At 47.0% G+C, this 17504-nt stretch overlaps 1 protein-coding gene, 3 non-coding genes and 6 pseudogenes across 4 annotated transcripts in view; all 10 read right to left on the minus strand.

Moving 5' to 3' along the window:
• The window catches only part of LOC148666845 (zona pellucida sperm-binding protein 3-like), a 779162-nt gene that overhangs the window by 103842 nt on the left and 657816 nt on the right, over positions 1-17504 (minus strand). The gene's annotated exons all lie outside the window — the stretch shown is intronic.
• Positions 126-244, minus strand: LOC148666871 (5S ribosomal RNA; annotated as a pseudogene).
• Positions 782-900, minus strand: LOC148666872 (5S ribosomal RNA; annotated as a pseudogene).
• LOC148666873 (5S ribosomal RNA) lies at positions 1438-1555 on the minus strand (annotated as a pseudogene).
• On the minus strand, positions 2096-2214 carry LOC148666874 (5S ribosomal RNA; annotated as a pseudogene).
• On the minus strand, positions 2749-2867 carry LOC148666875 (5S ribosomal RNA). The gene has a single exon (XR_015938965.1). It is a non-coding gene; the product is annotated as a 5S ribosomal RNA (ribosomal RNA).
• Positions 3404-3522, minus strand: LOC148666876 (5S ribosomal RNA). The gene has a single exon (XR_015938391.1). It is a non-coding gene; the product is annotated as a 5S ribosomal RNA (ribosomal RNA).
• On the minus strand, positions 4060-4178 carry LOC148666877 (5S ribosomal RNA; annotated as a pseudogene).
• Positions 4718-4836, minus strand: LOC148666878 (5S ribosomal RNA; annotated as a pseudogene).
• LOC148666879 (5S ribosomal RNA) lies at positions 5374-5492 on the minus strand. The gene has a single exon (XR_015938189.1). It is a non-coding gene; the product is annotated as a 5S ribosomal RNA (ribosomal RNA).

The raw sequence follows: 17504 nt of genomic DNA on the forward strand, positions 1-17504 counted from the left end.
CACGCTAATACACAAGCACCCGTGTCTCGCCAAAGCTGACAAATAAACAGACGGACAAGCCGCACTGCACGTGTGAACAGGGGAATGAGCGAGCGAGCGGGGATAGGGCGCCTCCTGCGCTTAAAAGCTTACAGCACCTGGTATTCCCAGGCGGTCTCCCATCCAAGTACTAACCAGGCCCATCCCTGTTTAGCTTCCGAGATCAGACAAGATCAGGCGTGCTCAAGGGGGTGTGGCCGTAAGCGAGAGCAAGGTTCGCTGGCACCCTTCTTATTGAGAGGACAGCTCCGTCACCTCTTTTACGACGCTGGTCTTTTTCCCTTGCGTTTTTCTCTTCTTCCCACGTTCTCTCTCTTCACTGCCTTCGTCCCCGCTCTATTTCACTTCAGCCTTTCACTCTTGCTTCCTTCCAATGAGGACGGAGCTGCGGGAGAAAGGGCGCTATAGAGGATCGCTGTGGAGAGTTGCTGCTGTGCTTTGACATCTGAGCTCTGTGGAAAACGATCTCAATACAATTCTGAAAAACGCGACTCTCCGAACGCCAGCCGAACAAGTCTCCACAGCCGAAGCGCTGTGTCTCTTTTCAGCTGGCGATAAACCTTTCCTCGATCCTTTGCGGACTTGTTAAACTGTTCCTGATCAGAATAAAAAACGCTCGCGCTAATACACAAGCACCCGTGTCTCGCCAAAGCTGACAAATAAACAGACGGACAAGCCGCACTGCACGTGTGAACAGGGGAATGAGCGAGCGAGCGGGGATAGTGCGCCTCCTGCGCTTAAAAGCTTACAGCACCTGGTATTCCCAGGCGGTCTCCCATCCAAGTACTAACCAGGCCCATCCCTGTTTAGCTTCCGAGATCAGACGAGTTCAGGCGTGCTCAAGGGGGTGTGGCCGTAAGCGAAAGCAAGGCTCGCTGGCACCCTTCTTATTGAGAGGACATCTCCGTCACCTCTTTTACGACGCTGCTTTTTTTCCCTTGCGTTTTTCTCTTCTTCCAACGTTCTCTCTCTTCACTGCCTTCGTCCCCGCTCTATTTCACTTCAGCCTTTCACTCTTGCTTCCTTCCAATGAGGACGGAGCTGCGGGAGAAAGGGCGCTATAGAGGATCGCTGTGGAGAGCTGCTGCTGTGCTTTGATATCTGAGCTCTGTGGAAAACGATCTCAATACAATTCTGAAAAACGCGACTCTCCGAACGCCAGCCGAACAAGTCTCCACAGCCGAAGCGCTGTGTCTCTTTTCAGCTGGCGATAAACCTTTCCTCGATCCTTTGCGGACTTGTTAAACTGTTCCTGATCAGAATAAAAAACGCTCACGCTAATACACAAGCACCCGTGTCTCGCCAAAGCTGACAAATAAACAGACGGACAAGCCGCACTGCACGTGTGAACAGGGGAATGAGCGAGCGAGCGGGGATAGGGCGCCTCCTGCGCTTAAAAACTTACAGCACCTGGTATTCCCAGGCGGTCTCCCATCCAAGTACTAACCAGGCCCATCCCTGTTTAGCTTCCGAGACAGACAAGATCAGGTGTGCTCAAGGGGGTATGGCCGTAAGCGAGAGCAAGGCTCGCTGGCACCCTTCTTATTGAGAGGACAGCTCCGTCACCTCTTTTACGACGCTGCTTTTTTTCCCTTGCGTTTTTCTCTTCTTCCCATGTTCTCTCTCTTCACTGCCTTGTCCCCACTCTATTTCACTTCAGCCTTTCACTCTTGCTTCCTTCCAATGAGGACGGAGCTGCGGGAGAAAGGGCGCTATAGAGGATCGCTGTGGAGAGCTGCTGCTGTGCTTTGACATCTGAGCTCTGTGGAAAACGATCTCAATACAATTCTGAAAAACGCGACTCTCCGAACGCCAGCCGAACAAGTCTCCACAGCCGAAGCGCTGTGTCTCTTTTCAGCTGGCGATAAACCTTTCCTCGATCCTTTGCGGACTTGTAAAACTGTTCCTGATCAGAATAAAAAACGCTCACGCTAATACACAAGCACCCGTGTGTCGCCAAAGCTGACAAATAAACAGACGGACAAGCCGCACTGCACGTGTGAACAGGGGAGTGAGCGAGCGAGCGAGCGGGGATAGGGCGCCTCCTGCGCTTAAAAGCTTACAGCACCTGGTATTCCCAGGCGGTCTCCCATCCAAGTACTAACCAGGACCATCCCTGTTTGGTTTCCAAGATCAGACAAGATCAGGCGCGCTCAAGGGGGTGTGGCCGTAAGCGAGAGCAAGGCTCGCTGGCACCCTTCTTATTGAGAGGACAGCTCCGTCACCTCTTTTATGACGCTGCTTTTTTTCCCTTGCGTTTTTCTCTTCTTCCCACTTTCTCTCTCTTCACTGCCTTCGTCCCCGCTCTATTTCACTTCAGCCTTTCACTCTTGCTTCCTTCCAATGAGGATGGAGCTGCGGGAGAAAGGGCGCTATAGAGGATCGCTGTGGAGAGCTGCTGCTGTGCTTTGACATCTGAGCTCTGTGGAAAACGATCTCAATACAATTCTGAAAAACGCGACTCTCCGAACGCCAGCCGAACAAGTCTCCACAGCCGAAGCGCTGTGTCTCTTTTCAGCTGGCGATAAACCTTTCCTCGATCCTTTGCGGACTTGTTAAACTGTTCATGATCAGAATAAAAAAACGCTCACGCTAATACACAAGCACCCGTGTCTCGCCAAAGCTGACAAATAAACAGACGGACAAGCCGCACTGCACATGTGAACAGGGGAATGAGCGAGCGGGGATAGGGCGCCTCCTGCGCTTAAAAGCTTACAGCACCTGGTATTCCCAGGCGGTCTCCCATCCAAGTACTAACCAGGCCCATCCCTGTTTAGCTTCCGAGATCAAACGAGATCAGGTGTGCTCAAGGGGGTGTGGCCGTAAGCGAGAGAAAGGCTCGCTGGCGCCCTTCTTATTGAGAGGACAGCTCCGTCACCTCTTTTACGACGCTGCTTTTTTTCCCTTGCGTTTTTCTCTTCTTCCCACGTTCTCTCTCTTCACTGCCTTCGTCCCCGCTCTATTTCACTTCTGGCTTTCACTCTTCCTTCCTTCCAATGAGGACGGAGCTGCGGGAGAAAGGGCGCTATAGAGGATCGCTTGGAGAGCTGCTGCTGTGCTTTGACATCTGAGCTCTGTGGAAAACGATCTCAATACAATTCTGAAAAACGCGACTCTCAGAACGCCAGCCGAACAAGTCTCCAGAGCCGAAGCGCTGTGTCTCTTTTCAGCTGGCGATAAACCTTTCCTCGATCCTTTGCGGACTTGTAAAACTGTTCCTGATCAGAATAAAAAACGCTCACGCTAATACACAAGCACCCGTGTCTCGCCAAAGCTGACAAATAAACAGACGGACAAGCCGCACTGCACGTGTGAACAGGGGAATGAGCGAGCGAGCGGGGATAGGGCGCCTCCTGCGCTTAAAAGCTTACAGCACCTGGTATTCCCAGGCGGTCTCCCATCGAAGTACTAACCAGGCCCATCCCTGTTTAGCTTCCAAGATCAGACGAGATCAGGCGTGTTCAAGGGGGTGTGGCCGTAAGCGAGAGCAAGGCTAGCTGGCACCCTTCTTATTGAGAGGACAGCTCCGTCACCTCTTTTACGACGCTGCTTTTTTTCCCTTGCGTTTTTCTCTTCTTCCCACGTTCTCTCTCTTCACTGCCTTCGTCCCCGCTCTATTTCACTTCAGCCTTTCACTCTTGCTTCCTTCCAATGAGGACGGAGCTGCGGGAGAAAGGGCGCTATAGAGGATCGCTGTGGAGAGCTGCTGCTGTGCTTTGACATCTGAGCTCTGTGGAAAACGATCTCAATACAATTCTGAAAAACGCGACTCTCCGAACGCCAGCCGAACAAGTCTCCACAGCGGAAGAGCTGTGTCTCTTTTCAGCTGGCGATAAACCTTTCCTCGATCCTTTGCGGACTTGTAAAACTGTTCCTGATCAGAATAAAAAACGCTCACGCTAATACACAAGCACCCGTGTCTCGCCAAAGCTGACAAATAAACAGACGGACAAGCCGAACTGCACGTGTGAACAGGGGAATGAGCGAGCGAGCGGGGATAGGGTGCCTCCTGCGCTTAAAAGCTTACAGCACCTGTTAATCCCAGGCGGTCTCCCATCCAAGTACTAACCAGGCCCATCCCTGTTTAGCTTCCGAGATCAGACGAGATCAGGCGTGCTCAAGGGGGTGTGGCCGTAAGCGAGAGCAAGGTTCACTGGCACCCTTCTTATTGAGAGGACAGCTCCGTCACCTCTTTTACGACGCTGCTTTTTTTCCCTTGCGTTTTTCTCTTCTTCCCGCGTTCTCTCTCTCTTCACTGCCTTCGTCCCCGCTCTATTTCACTTCAGCCTTTCACTCTTGCTTCCTTCCAATGAGGACAGAGCTGCGGGAGAAAGGGCGCTATAGAGGATCGCTGTGGAGAGCTGCTGCTGTGCTTTGACATCTGAGCTCTGTGGAAAACGATCTCAATACAATTCTGAAAAACGCGACTCTCCGAACGCCAGCCGAACAAGTCTCCACAGCCGAAGCGCTGTGTCTCTTTTCAGCTGGCGATAAACCTTTCCTCGATCCTTTGCGGACTTGTTAAACTGTTCCTGATCAGAATAAAAAACGCTCACGCTAATACACAAGCACCCGTGTCTCGCCAAAGCTGACAAATAAACAGACGGACAAGCCGAACTGCACGTGTGAACAGGGGAATGAGCGAGCGAGCGGGGATAGGGCGCCTCCTGCGCTTAAAAGCTTACAGCACCTGGTATTCATAGGCGGTCTCCTATCCAAGTACTAACCAGGCCCATCCCTGTTTAGCTTCCGAGATCAGACGAGATCAGGCGTGCTCAAGGGGGTGTGGCCGTAAACGAGAGCAAGGCTCGCTGGCTCCCTTCTTATTGAGAGGACAGCTCCATCACCTCTTTTACCACGCTGCTTTTTTTCCCTTGCGTTTTTCTCTTCTTCCCACGTTCTCTCTCTTCACTGCCTTCGTCCCCGCTCTATTTCACTTCAGCCTTTCACTCTTGCTTCCTTCCAATGAGGACGGAGCTGCGGGAGAAAGGGCGCTATAGAGGATCGCTGTGGAGAGCTGCTGCTGTGCTTTGACATCTGAGCTCTGTGGAAAACGATCTCAATACAATTCTGAAAAACGCGACTCTCCGAACGCCAGCCGAACAAGTCTCCACAGCCGAAGCGCTGTGTCTCTTTTCAGCTGGCGATAAACCTTTCCTCGATCCTTTGCGGACTTGTAAAACTGTTCCTGATCAGAATAAAAAACGCTCACGCTAATACACAAGCACCCGTGTCTCGCCAAAGCTGACAAATAAACAGACGGACACGCCGCACTGCACGTGTGAACAGGGGAATGAGCGAGAGAGCGGGGATAGGGCGCCTCCTGCGCTTAAAAGCTTACAGCACCTGGTATTCCCAGGCGGTCTCCCATCCAAGTACTAACCAGGCCCATCCCTGTTTAGCTTCCGAGATCAGACGAGATCAGGCGTGCTCAAGGGGGTGTGGCCATAAGCGAGAGCAAGGCTCGCTGGCACCCTTCTTATTGAGAGGACAGCTCCGTCACCTCTTTTACGACGCTGCTTTTTTTCCCTTCTTCCCACGTTCTCTCTCTTCACTGCCTTCGTCCCCGCTCTATTTCACTTCAGCCTTTCACTCTTGCTTCCTTCCAATGAGGACGGAGCTGCGGGAGAAAGGGCGCTATAGAGGATCGCTGTGGAGAGCTGCTGCTGTGCTTTGACATCTGAGCTCTGTGGAAAACGATCTCAATACAATTCTGAAAAACGCGACTCTCCGAACGCCAGCCGAACAAGTCTCCACAGCCGAAGCGCTGTGTCTCTTTTCAGCTGGCGATAAACCTTTGCTCGATCCTTTGCGGACTTGTAAAACTGTTCCTGATCAGAATAAAAAACGCTCACGCTAATACACAAGCACCCGTGTCTCGCCAAAGCTGACAAATAAACAGACGGACAAGCCGCACTGCACGTGTGAACAGGGGAATGAGCGAGCGAGCGGGGATAGGGCACTTCCTGCGCTTAAAAGCTTACAGCACCTGGTATTCCCAGGCGGTCTCCCATCCAAGTACTAACCAGGCCACTTGAAGTGGAAATCTAATAAGTAAATTGATTCTTAAAATGTAGAGAGCTTTGCAAAGAAATATATTGGGGCTTTTAGATAATATATTTCAAGGATGTAATTGCTGTGCTACAGTACGTGCAGAATTTTAGAAAACAGTGCGTCAACAAAGTACACTGTTTAGGTTACTTTAGAAGACAATTTACCAAAACAATATATGCTGTCTGGGTCGTTAGAATTAGCTGAAAGTAACTGAAAAGCTTTGAATAACATATCTAGTGCTTCTTCTTTCGCTTTTTGATGTAATCTGTTTTCTCTTAGGGAAAGTGGAAGTTTTAGAAGGGACAAAGCGCTGAGCTTTTTTCCAGCGCAACGTCTTATGAAAACCCTGTACTGCCTGTAACAAATTGAGTCTCTGGTTGCTCCCAATATTGAAATAAAGACCTTACTCAGGTGAGAACTCTCTCTTGTGGCTTCCTTGATAGTTATATTTCCATGACACCGGTTTTAATGTCTGTAGATTGTATCTTATTTTTATTTTTTGTTTTGTTTCATGTTCATATTATGTGTTTTCACCCAGTTGACTCCAGTTAATAACAGTTCATCCAGTTAATAGCCACTTTTGATGCGCGAAAAACGGGTGATCTTTCTATCTCGTGATCAGCTTAGTATCTTTCTGTAAATTTTTTTCTGCTTAATTAAACGTTTAAAATACATAAATTTCATAAAGACAACACACGTTTCGAACAGAAAAAAATCATATTCTGTTCTCTTCCTGGTATGTATAACAGATCAGCAGGTCTTATTTTCCCAATTGCTTTTTTCCACTGTATTTATGATAATGGCTAGCCAATGTCTTCTCTTAGCTAGGTAATGTTACTTGTGGATGTGCTTCTGCGTTGTGCAGAAGCACATGTATCCATAGAAAGTGTATTATACTACTATTTGAGCTACAGTACATAAAAATAATTATATCGTTATTAATTTCTTTAGGTACGTGATTCCATATTATATTCCCTATTAATCAAATTCTAAAAGTATGCTTTTGTTTACTCCGATAACGAGCACATTCACAGAAAATGTTAATATCTTATGACTTTTCACAAAGTATATAAAGTTAAGATGGTCAGAAGGAGCATGTAAAAACGTTTCCGAAACGTGGTAAAATCTTACTACATGTAAGACTTTGATGCTTAAAATGTTTAGGAAGTAAGTGGAATACTGGTGTGTATTTTTTCTTTAAACTACCAATACCAGCCATATACAGTTTACACTATATGTTTATGTTCCTAAATTAATATAGTTTATGGTGGTGTATCATGGTTGTAGAGGTTTGATGGGTTTACTGAGACAATTATTAATTGTAGCAGTAATCACGAGGTTGTTCGTTGTGGCTTTTAGAAAATCAATCGTCAGAACAACTAACAACGCACACACACGGGTTCAATACACGAGATACATTTATTCATATAAATTGTGCACCAAACATATACTAGTCTGCCTGGATACGAGCAGCAGACCTTACTGTGAGGGTTATCAATATACAAGGTATATAATCTCGAAGAGATGCCAACACAAAGAGATACACAACAGAGAATATATGTCAATATATATCGTTCGGTTACCAAATCGCTAATCAGTGTTATTACCCACTGTTACTCTAAACTCGGAAGTAAATACATTACTCATGAATTAAATTGATAACAACTTGTGTTGAGGTACAATTGAATTCTCGAGACACAATGTAGAACATGGGGTTTACTTATCCACTGTGTATGGATTTGGAATCTCCCGGCACGAACACCAAACCAGCTGACAGGCTCTGTTGCAGCCTCTGTTCCAGCGGTTGTCCAATGGGCGTTGTCCCGGCGTCCTCTGGCTACCGGCCAACCAGTTGAGGTATAGCTCGGAGTAGGACGGGCGGAGGAATCTGACTGCGGCGCGCAAGGCAGTCGTTGCTCCGAGGAGATCTACCAGCAGTCCAGCTGGCTAGTAGAAAGTCTCTATGCACAGAGTGTGACCGCGAGTCCTCACAAGTCACTCTTTTGTCTGGGAAGAAGCTGGTTCGTTCCCGGTCCAGCGCTGCTTCTGAATAAGCTATTCAGGTTGTCGACTAGGGTCCAACTGTAGGCTGCCGTTGATCAAGCGGAGCATTCACGTTGGTAGAATTCTGAGTACGTACGGGATCCTCGGCCTTGCGCTTAGAACAAAGTCCAAGTCCCTTTGCAGACAACAGCAGTTGTCACATGATTGTCTCTGAGGATGCGCGAAAATGGCCAAGGAGAGCCCCGATCTGAGCTTGCGCTCCCTTTTTGACCAAGACACAGATGTGTGCTGATTGGTTGAGAGTTTGGCGGGCATTCGAGACCCACGTGGTGTTACCACGCCCTGCCAGTCCCTGATTGGTTGATCAAGGTGAGATATGAGTCACTTACTCTTGACACTTAGGAATGAAGTCCAGATGTCCATTTGGCACTCCCTAGACAGATAGGCGCCAATGGATGACCATTGATCATGATAGCCAGGCTTAGCTAAGTGCATCCCCATCTGGGAGCTGTCCCTTATCAAAAGAAAACATCTTAAATCAGCCTGCATGAATACTTTCTCTGTGGCTGCACCACAGAGATGGAGGGTGAGATGGGGCCTCATTTAGGACAGCATACCACCGCTTAATTCTGTCTTATTAACAAGCATTGCTGCTACAACGGCATCTCTCCTGTCAAACTTCCTCCTGACGTGTTTGACAGGATCTGGGCCGTGGTGAACAGTGGGAAAGACGCCCTGTGGAGAGTGAGGAACATGGGGCTATTCAAAGGCATCGAGGTCCCAGTCAAGGCAGCAGGTAGCCTGGCCCTGTTCATCACCCGAGAGAACTATTACCTCAGAGATCTGTGGAGAGAAAGGAGGGAGGAAGCAGAATATCTGTGGGAAATAGAGAGCATAGGTCAATATCTCAAGAAACTGTGAAAAACATTATCACGTTTAAGTAAAGAATGTGATTTACACCAGAAAAAAAGAAATTGTTGCTATGTAACTGGTACCGTGTCAAAATGTAATGAGATGTGATCATATATACTGTTTTAAGTATGTATATTAATGTAAAGCTTTCTAATTTGTGATGTCCTGTATTTTTTTGTGAAAAGAAAATAAAGTTCTTAAAAAATCGATTCACCCAGGGAGGAGAGCGGGGCATGCCCAGCGCCAGACATTCAAGGAGAGGGCTGTGCGAGGTGAGGTGAGGTGCGACACGCCGGAGCCCCGATGCTGCTAATGCGGAGCACTTGTTGAACTGGCATTGAAAGGACGTGTGAGCACGGAGCGAGCCTTCCCTGCGGCGAAGCGTTTGAAACTTTGCTGCAGGAGTTGTGTGCGCTGCAGCGGTGCCGAGAGAACAGCACAGAAGGCAGCAGGCTCTGGAGAGCGGGTAAGAGATGGAGCCTTGTGGGCAGGGGAGCAGGTTTTTTGGAAATTGCTGAAATGGCTCCAGTGTTTGTTCGGTGTGTGGCACGCGCACGACGCGAGCTTGCGTAGTGATCTGCCGCTCTGGTGTTATGCAAATGAGGCCGAATTGCGTCCCGGGACATGCTGCGAATGGGCATTGGCGACTGCAGATGTGTAGGAAACGGCGCGCTCATTTTCTTGTTTTGCCCACCCTTTTGAGTGTTAGTGTGGCGTGTGAGTGTGCGAAAGAGTGGGCCCAGCAGGAGGCGGTGGTGTGCGGGGCGAGGAGCTGGCCTCGGCTGCGCGCTTTGTGCTGTGGGTGCGGGCCGCTTGCAGGGGCTTGTACAGCTCATACGGAAATATATAGCCCAAGGGAAAGAGAGGCACAGGAAGGAAAGCAGACCAGAAACTAGGGACAGGACAGAGAAGGACCGCCCTCTGGCTGCAGAGGGCGTGACACTTCTACTCAAGACTGTACAGCTCTACAGAGATAAAGGATGAAGAAATTCATTTTTTTACCTCAAAGCTAGAAAACGTTTTGAGTGAAAAAGATAGGGAAGTACTTGAGGGGGATTTGACAGTAGAAGAGCTGAGAGGCTATGGAGAGCTTACAGAAGGGGAAAACTCCAGGTGCTGACAGGCTCCCTAAAGGGGCGTCTGCTTTTACTACTTGCACGAATGAAGGCAAAAAAAAGCCAATCGATGTGAACGAACGGCGCTTTACAGAGGAGTACTGCCTGACTGGGTCGTTGATGAACGACAGAGGCCACTCCGACCTCTTCTCGGTTTTCTTCAATGACTTACTAAGGATCTTCTTCACATTCGCCCATGCAGGGGAAGCCAGTTACACCAAAGCAAACGCAGGAAAGTGCAATTCAAGCAGAGACCAGGAGGGACTTGTTTACACTGAGAATGGTCGGAGAATGGAACAATGCGCCCAGCCCTGTAGCTGGAGCCGATTCTTGATGAGATCTTGGGCTCACTAAGAAGCCCCCGCTGGATGCTAATCTTTCTGTTGTTCTTGCAGGTCCTGCGCTGCTTTTGAGCTCGTCCTGGTCTGTCGGCACAGCCCAATTGCAAATGATCGGCTCCGCCTACAGAAGGAACGTGCGTTTGGTACAAGAGTGCATGAAGGCACCGGAAATACATTGGGAACAAATGACCGGTCGCTCAAGACCTCTGTGAAGTACAGGAGTGTGCAAAAGGAGGCTGTTTCCACCCAGTCTCAAACCGGGAACCTTTCGTGTGTGAGGCAAATGTGATAACCACTACACTACGGAAACGGTGAGAATACAGCCCCAGCGGCAATGAATATTCAACTTCATTGCATTACTGCTCCCAACCAGTTGATATCAATTTAATTCCTAAGGGTTATGTACTTGTTTTGAGTATCTAATGTAGAAGTTGTAAACAAGTTCAATTACGAAACGGTCTAAATGAATGATATACCGAACTTATGTCCTCTTGATATGTGTAACTCTTTGTAACTGAATGAATTTATATCTTTTGTATTCTGAATACCCTTATGATAAGATCTGTTAGGCTTACATGCATATTCTATATATTAATAAATGTATCCTCGTGTATTAGTACCTGTGTATGCGTTGTTTGAGTTATATCGCATGGTTGGATTCTAAGACCATTAAAAGAATCAATTTTGTGATTTACTGCCACAAAAATAATTGTCCCAGTAAATGCCCAAACCCCTACAGAACTAGTGTCTCTTGAGAGCACACTGCAACAGTGTGTGATCTCCTGTGCCAGCCTGAGGAGCAGACAGCGAACCTGTCTCTCAATAATACTAATAATACAGTGTGTGATTCCCTGTCCCAGCCCGAGGAACAGACAGTCAGCCTGTATCTCAATAATAATAATACAGTGCGTGATCTCCTGTACTAGCCTGGGGAACAGACAGCGAGCCTGTCTCTCAATAATAATAATACAGTGTGTGACCTCCTGTCCCAGCTTGGGGAACAGTGAACCAGACTCTCAATAATAATAATACAGTGTGATCTACTGTCTCAGCCTGAGGAACAGTGAGCTTGTCTCTCAATAATAATAATACAGTATGATCTTCTGTCCCAGCCTGAGGAACAGACAGTGATCCTGTCTCTCAATACTAATAATACAGTGTGTGATATCCTGCCCCAGCCTGAGGAACAGTAAGCCAGATACTCAATAATAATAATACAGTGTGTGATCTCCTGTCCTTGCCTGGGAAACAGTGAGTCAGACTCTCAATAATTATAATACAGTGTGATCTACTGTCCCAGCCTGAGGAACAGACAGTGAGCCATTATCTCAATAATAATAATAATACAGTGTGTGACCTCCTGTCCCAGCTTGGGGAACAGTGAGCCAGACTCTCAATAAAAATAATACAGTGTCATCTCCTGTCCCAGCCTGAGGAACCGTGAGCCTGTCTCTCTATAATAATAATACAGTGTGTGATCTCCTGTCCCAGCCTGAGGAACAGACAGTGAGCCTGTCTCTCAAAGATAATAATAATACAGTGTGTGACTTCCTGTCCCAGCCTGAGGAACAGACAGTGAGCCAGTATCTCAATAATAATAATAATACAGTGTGTGACCTCCTGTCCCAGCTTGGGGAAAAGTGAGCCAGACTCTCAATAAAAATAATACAGTGTCATCTCCTGTCCCAGCCTGAGGAACCGTGAGCCTGTCTCTCTATAATAATAATACAGTGTGTGATCTCCTGTCCCAGCCTGAGGAACAGACAGTGAGCCTGTCTCTCAAAGATAATAATAATACAGTGTGTGACCTCCTGTCCCAGCCTGAGGAACAGACAGTGATCCAGACTCTCAATAATAATAATACAGTGTGATCTACTGTCCCAGCCTGAGGAACAGACAGTGAGCCTGTATCTCAATAGTAATAATACAGTGCGTTATCTCTTGTACTAGCCTGAGGAACAGACAGGGAGCCTGTCTCTCAATATTAATAAAACAGTGTGTGACCTCCTGTCCCAGCTTGGGGAACAGTAAGCCAGACTCTAAGCAATAATAATACAGTGTGATCTACTGTCCCAGCCTGAGGAACAGTGAGCCTGTCTCTAAATAATAGTAATAGTAATAATAATAATAATAATAATAATAATAATAATAATAATAATAATAATAATAATAATAATAATAGTAATAATAATAATAGTAATAATAATAATAATAATACAGTGTGTCATCTCCTGTCCCAACCTGAGGAACAGACAGTGAGCCTGTCTCTCAATAATAATAATACAGTGTGTCATCTCCTGTCCCAGCCTGAGGAACAGTGAGCTTGTCTCTCAATAATAATACAGTGTGATCTCCTGTCCCAGCCTGAGGAACAGACAGTGAGCCTGTCTCTCAAAGATAATAATAATACAGTGTGTGACCTCCTGTCCCAGTCTGAGGAACAGACAGTGAGCCTGTCTCTCAAAGATAATAATAATACAGTGTGTGACCTCCTGTCCCAACCTGAGGAACAGACAGGAGTGGGCCAGTCTCTCAATAATAATAATGCAGATTATGATCTCCTGTAACAGCCTAAGGAACAGTCAGAAAAGAGCAGGTCTCTCGATAATAATAATACACTGTGTGTTCTCCTGTCCCAGCCTGAGGAACAGACAGTGAGCCTGTCTCTCAATAATAATAATATAGTGTGACTTCCTGTCCCAGCCTGAGGAAAAGACAGTAAGCCTGTCACTCAATAATAATAATACAGTGTGTCATCTCCTGTCCCAGCCTGAGGAACAGTGAGCTTCTCTCTCAAGAATAATAATACACTGGGATTTCCTGTCCCAGCCTGAGGAACAGACAGTGAACCTTTCTCTCAATTATAATAATCCAGTGTGGAATGTCCTGTCCCAGCAAGAGGAACAGACAGTGAGTCTGTATCTCAATAATAATAATACAGTGTGTGATCTCCTGTCCCAGCCTGGGGAACACTGAGCCTGTCTCTCAATAACAATAATACAGTGTGTGATCTCCATTCCCAACCTGAGGAACAGACAGTGAGCCCGTCTCTCAATAATAATAATACAGTGTGTGATCTCCTTTCCCAACCTGAGGAACAGACAGGAGTGAGCCAGTCTCTCAATAATAATAAAGCAGATTATGAACTGCTGTCCCAGCCTAAGGAACAGTCAGGAAAGAGCAGGTCTCTCTATAATAATACAGTTTGTGATCTCCTGTCCCAGCCTGAGGAACAGACAGTGAGCCCGTCTCTCAATAATAATAATACAGTGTGTGATCTCCTTTCCCAACCTGAGGAACAGACAGGAGTGAGCCAGTCTCTCAATAATAATAAAGCAGATTATGAACTGCTGTCCCAGCCTAAGGAACAGTCAGGAAAGAGCAGGTCTCTCTATAATAATACAGTTTGTGATCTCCTGTCCCAGCCTGGGGAACAGTGAGCCAAACTCTCAATAATAATAATACAGTGTGTTCTACTGTCCCAGCCTGAGGAACAGTGAGCTTGTCTCTCAATAATAATAATACACTGTGTCATCTCCTGTCCCAGCCTGAGGAACAGTGAGCTTGTCTCTCAATAATAATAATACAGTTTGAACTCCTGTCCCAGCCTGAGGAACAGTGAGCCTGTCTCTCAATAATAAAAATACAGTGTGTGATCTCCTGTCCCAGCCTGTGGAACACTGAGGCTGTCTCTCAATACTAATAATAGATAGATACTTTATTGATCCCGTGAGGGAAATTGCAGTGCAACAGCAGCTTAACACACACAACACAGCCACAGTGTAACGAATTATATACTAATAGTACAATACATACAATACAATACAATACAATACAAGAGTTACTCACAGTCCGGACACACAAGAGGAAACTAGAACAGAACAGTACACAGAAAATCGTATCACACGTATGAATATAAATATAGATGTAACCATAGATATAAATATAAATATAAATGTATTGCACAGGTCCCTGGCATTTATTGCACAAAAGTGGTTGTAAACGGGAAAAAGAAAAAGAAAAAGAAAGAGAACAGATGTAGCAGTAGATGTGTATATGCGTTTAGTCCAGAAACAGGTCACTGTCGCTGTTGCCTCTGCCAAGACGCACGGTGGATGCGTTGTACAGTCTTATGGCAGACGGCAAGAATGACCTCCTGTAGCGCTCTCTGTCGCACCGTGGATGAATCAGTCTATTGCTGAACGTGCTCTTCATTCCTGCAAGCCTGTCATAGAGGGGATCTGAGAAGTTGTCCATGATGGCCTCTAGTTTGGACATCATTCTCCTCTCAGCCACTACCTCCAAGGGGTCCAGGTCAGACCCAATGACAGAGCTTGCTCTCCTGATGAGCTTGTTCAGCCTTTTGGAATCTACTGCTCTAATCCCAGAGCCCCAGCACACCACTGCGTAGAAAATGGCACTCGCTACCACCGACTGATAAAACATGTGCAGCATCTTACTACACACATTGAAGGACCTGAGCCTCCTCAAGAAGTAAAGTCGGCTCTGTCCGTTCTTATAGATGGCCTCGATGTTCTTAGACCATTCCAGTCTATCGTCGATGTGCACTCCCAGGTACTTGTACGAGTCCACCATCTCCACGCCACTCCCATGGATGTAGACAGGAGTAGGTTTGACCTTTTTCCTCCTGAAATCTACCACCAGTTCCTTTGTCTTTGTAACATTCAGTTCCAAGTGGTTCACCCCACACCACTCCACAAAGCTGCTGACCAGTCCTCTGTACTCCTCCTCCTGCTCACCCTTGATACATCCCACAATTGCAGAGTCATCTGAGAACTTTTGCAGGTGGCATGACTTTGAGTTGTACTTAAAGTCCGAAGTATAGAGGGTGAAGAGGAATGGAGAAAGAACTGTCCCTTGAGGTGCCCCTGTGTTACTCACTACCAGTTCAGACACACAGTTCTGAAGTCTCACAGACTGTGGTCTGCCCGTCAGGTAGTCAGTGATCCACGAGGTCATGGAGGCATCGACTTGCATCTCCTCCAGCTTCCTCACGGTGTGTGATATCCTACCCTAGCCTGAGAAACAGACAGTGAGCCCGTCTCTCAAAAATAATAATACAGTGTGTGATTTCCTGTCCCAGCCTGAGGAACAGACAGTGAGCTTGTCTCTCAATAATAATAATACAGTTTGATCTCCTGTCAAGCCTGAGGAACAGTGAGCCTGTCTCTCAATAATAATAATACAGTGTGTGATCTCCTGTTCCAGCCTAAGGAACAGACAGTGAGCTTGTCTCTCAATAATAATATTACAGCGTGTGATCTCCTGTCCCAGCCTGGGGAACAGACAGTAAGCCTCTCTCAATAATAATAATAATAATAATACAGTGTGTCATCTCCTGTCCCAGCCTGAGGAACAGTGAGCTTGTCTCTCAATAATAATAATACAGTGTGATCGCCTGTCCGAGCCTGAGGAACAGACAGTGAGCCTGTCCCTCAATAATAAAAGTACAGTGTGTGATCTCCTGTCCAAGCCTGAGGAACAGACAGTGAGCCCGTCTCTCAATAATAATAATACAGTGTGTGATTTCCTATCCCAGCCTGAGGAACAGACAGTGAGCCCGTCTCTCAATAATAATAATACAGTGTGTGATTTCCTATCCCAGCCTGAGGAACAGACTGTGAGCCTGTCTCTCAATAATAATAATACAGTGTATGATCTCCTAATCCAGCCTAAGGAACAGACAGTGAGCTTGTCTCTCAATAATAATATTACAGCGTGTGATCTCCTGTCCCAGCCTGGGGAACAGACAGTAAGCCTCTCTCAATAATAATAATACAGTATGTGATCTCCTGTCTTAGCCTGAGGAACAGGCAGTGATCCTGTCTCTCAATAATAATAATCCAGTGTGGGATGTCCTGTCCCAGTCTGAGGAACAAACAGTGAGCATGTCTCTCAATAATAATAATATAGTGTGGGATCTCCTGTCCCAGCCTGGGGAACGGTGAGCCAGACTCTCAATAATAATACTAATATACTGTGATCTACTGTTCCAGCCTGAGGAACAGACAGTGAGCCTGTCTCTCAATAATAATAATAATAATACAGTGTGTGATCTCCTGTCCCAGCCTGAGGAACAGTGAGCAGTCCTAATAGTTACCGCTTTCCTGATTTAGCTCAGCAGCTTTTATTTCGCCTGAAGTGCCAGCAACTTGTGAGAACAGGTTGGGTTTGCTGTGCTCAACTGGCTCGACGTCTTCGTGTCGTAGCGCCGCAATGCTGTGTTTTCCTTCCTTCTCTTTTCAGCCCGGAAGAAACATTTTACTTGTTCCTTTTGTAGCCCACGCATGCCTACGCCTGTGTTGTGTTGTGGATTTTCTCCTTCTTGAATTTGTACTATTCCTCCCTCTCTCTACCTACCTCTACCTCTCCCTCTCTCTACCTCTCCCTTTTCCCCTCCCTACCTCTGTCCCTACCTCTACCTCTCCCTCTCCAGAAATCCAGCTCCATCCCTCCTGTGGAAGATTGGTGATGCAGGATGAGAGCCCCCTAACCAAGAGCATTGCAGCGGCAGGTTCTGTGGTCTATTTCAAATCCGACTGTGATGAGACACCGAGGAGAAATGAAGAGCCCCAGTCGCGCTAGAAAATCACCCGGGAAAGAGACTTTCAATTTAGGAAAAAAAAGTCATTAGTAACAGACATAATATTTGTTTTTTTTTAATTTGCTGTGATATGTGACTAAGCTCATACGACTAAGAGTTCCCCCCTTTGTCTAGATCTGGTAACCTGCTCGTCGCTGGTGGGCCAGATCGTGTCCCCCGTCACTATACTGGTGCATTAGGGCCCACACAGACCGCAGGGTGAGTGCCCCCTGCTGGCCCCACAGAGAGGGAGAGGTAGAGGTAGGGAGAGAGGTAGGGAGGGGAAAAGGAAGAGGTAGGGAGAGAGGTAGAGAGAGGGAGAGGTAGAGGTAGGGAGAGAGAGGAGGAGTACAAATTCAAGCAGAGGCCTGAGTGGAGCACTGTCGTATGGCCCTGACATCAATCCCTCAACTCTCTGCATAACGTAGTGTCTTA

Source organism: Lepisosteus platostomus, chromosome 5 (assembly GCF_059453375.1).
Source record: "Lepisosteus platostomus isolate fLepPlt1 chromosome 5, fLepPlt1.hap1, whole genome shotgun sequence".
In the NCBI taxonomy this organism is placed as follows: Eukaryota; Metazoa; Chordata; class Actinopteri; order Semionotiformes; family Lepisosteidae; genus Lepisosteus; species Lepisosteus platostomus.